Source organism: Marmota monax, unplaced genomic scaffold (assembly GCF_021218885.2).
Source record: "Marmota monax isolate L192 unplaced genomic scaffold, Marmota_monax_Labrador192_F-V1.1 WCK01_AAM20220418_F8-fsc00828, whole genome shotgun sequence".
NCBI lineage: Eukaryota > Metazoa > Chordata > Mammalia > Rodentia > Sciuridae > Marmota > Marmota monax.
The window spans coordinates 33,455-36,169 of NW_026692147.1; the positions used below are offsets into that span (position 1 = coordinate 33,455).

General features: G+C 52.7%; 1 pseudogene; it reads left to right on the plus strand.

The window, feature by feature from the left end:
- The first annotated feature begins 310 nt into the window (after positions 1–310).
- Positions 311–2,201, plus strand: LOC124076206 (transcriptional repressor p66-alpha-like; annotated as a pseudogene).
- Positions 2,202–2,715: the final 514 nt, after the last annotated feature.

Genomic DNA, 2,715 nt, shown 5'->3' on the forward strand with positions numbered 1-2,715 from the left:
ATAAGTTCATATTTAGCATATAAACAGTATGGTTTTTAAAAAGTCACATATTTTTCTTACTATAATATTAAAGGATTATTTTCTTCTGGATCAGGCTATCTGTAGGTCTGCATCAGCAATCAAATAATATCCACTATTCAAAAAATAAACTGCAGACCTGGCCGGCGGTGGGGGCGGGCAGGCAGATGGGTGGAGCAGAGCCGTGGGCCTGGGCGGCCCCACTGGCATACCAAATATTCTTGGCCTGGCGCCCCTGGCCCCTCTGCCACCTGGACCCGCAACCCCGCAAACCCGTGCATTGCCCATTAGAATGACTGAGGAAGCTTGCCCAACACTAAATCAGAAATGAGCCCTTGAACCAGACCCTACAGAGGATGATGTGGAGAGCAAGAAAATGAAAATGGAGAGAAGATCCTCAGCTTCAGACTTAAACTCTGATGGAGATACAAGAGTGACACCTGAGCCAGGAGAAGGTCCAGCCCAAGGATTGCTGAGGGCAGCAGAGGCCACCATAATTTGAAGAGGTGAGGGACTGGTGAGCGAAGGCCAGTGGATATGCGAACCTCACACAGTGACATGAAGTCTGAAAGGAGACCGCCCTCTCCCCATGTGATTGTGCTCTCTGACAATGAGCAACCTTCAAACCCAAGGGTGAATGTACTGACCAAGACAGCCTTGAAGGAGACCAGCAGTTAGGCTCTTCTGAAAAGTAGTCCTGAAGAACAAGAAAGAATGATAAGGCAGCTAAAAGGAGAGCTAAGATTAGAAGAAGCAAAGCTTGTATTGTTAAAAAAGTTGCGGCAGAGTCAAATACAAAAAGAAGCCACCTCCCAGAAGCCCACGGGCTCCACTGGGAGCACTGTGACTACCCCTCCCCCATTTGTGCGAGGCACACAGAACCTTCCCGTTGGCAAGACATCAATTCAGACTTCTTCAACTCCAATGCCTGGCAGTGTCATCCTGCCACCCTGGTCCGTGGCCGGGCAACAGGTGTTTTCTAAGCTGGGAGCTTAGGGGACATCACAGGTCGTCATGCCCCCACTTGTCAGGGGGTCCCAGCAAATCCATAACATCCAGCAACATTCCACCACAGGGCCACCGCCTTTTCTTTTGCTCCCCCCGCCATACCCACGCTTCTGTGCCCAGTGTGCAAATTCAAATTCAGGGACAGAAAATCATCCAGCGGGGACTCATCAGTGTCAACAACGTCTCCAACACCAGTCTGCTGTCAACCTCCCACAGCCCACCCCAGCATCACTGAAGGGGACAACAGCTGCCTCCACTCAGGCCAACTCCACCCCTACCAGTGTTGCTTCTGTGGTTACTTCTGGTGAGTTTCCAGCCAGCCGGTAGGCGGTCGCCAAGCTTCCACTAGGCAAACAACTAGAGAAGACACTGCTGGGGATCTCCCCACCCGATTCCCCAGCCCCAGAGATGAATTTCCTGCCAAGTGCTGCCAACAATGAGTTCATATACCTTGTTGTCCTGGAGGAGGGGGTGCAGAACCTACTGGAGACACAAGCAGGCAGGATGTTGGCTGCTGCAGCTGCTGCTGTGCTATACCGGGAGTCCTACATGTGTGCACAGCATAAGACAAACTTCACATGCCATTGGCAGGAGGAGAAGGGTGGGGCCATCATGTGAGAGAACTGCATGACATCCAACCAGAAGAAGGCACTCAAGGTGGAGCATACTATCCGCCTGAAGGCTGCCTTTGTGAAGGCGCTGCAACAGGAGCAAGAGATTAAACAGCACCTCCTGCAGCAGGGCACGGCCACCACAACCACCACCAAGGCTGAGCTCACTGCTGCCCCCCACTTAGCCCTGAAGCAGGTTCATGAAAGGCCCAAGACTGGAGTAACGGAGCTGTACAGGCCTCCAGCCAGCTGTTCTGAGGCTCAGCTGCAAAACCCCACGGTGTACTGCACACATTCGGCCAGTCACCCAAACTGCAGAACACAGCCTCAGCCACAACCCTGGTCAGCAGGACTGGCAGACATTCCTAGAGAGCTGCAGGTGCTCCCAAGAGCAGTGTCACCTCCAACTGGAAGAAAACGCTCCTGAGCACAGGCAGGACCCTGACATTTGTCAGTCCAAGCTTGGCAGTTCATTAGACGTACTCTGATGTGGATCAAAAGTGAAAATACCTCCTCTACATAATTCCACCATGCTCCATACCCCAGTCAGCCACGTGGAAATAGAGTGAGCCAGGCCCAGTGGAGGACAGGCTCCTCCTCCCTCCCACCTGGCCCTTGGTCTAAAAGGACACACCACACTGCCCTCTGAGAGCGAGTGATGGCCACGCTGCTACCGAAGCAAGATATTAGTCCTTGGTTGCAGAGCCTCATCACAGCTGGGTACAGGGGTGCTGCTTCATGGTGGGCAAGGATCAGAACTGAGGGACCTTTCTGAGGGCTTCCTTCCTTTCTTTCTTTGCCTTTAGTTTGCCCAACACAACAGAAAAGTGGACCTCAGGGGCTGGCTGTGCTTCTGGCCTCCTCCCTCCACTCCAGGTAGGCACACACAGGCAGTTCATCTTGGACACTGTGACACACTCAGGTGAGGCTGGCACCCAGTGTCGCAGTCTAGCTGGGCACAAAATAATCGAGCCACCACACCTTGTAAATTCAAACAGCAACTCTTTATTCCCGAACTCTCACCAGCACTCTACACGCACGTTCTGGGGAAAATACACACCCTCCACCGGACTCTGCA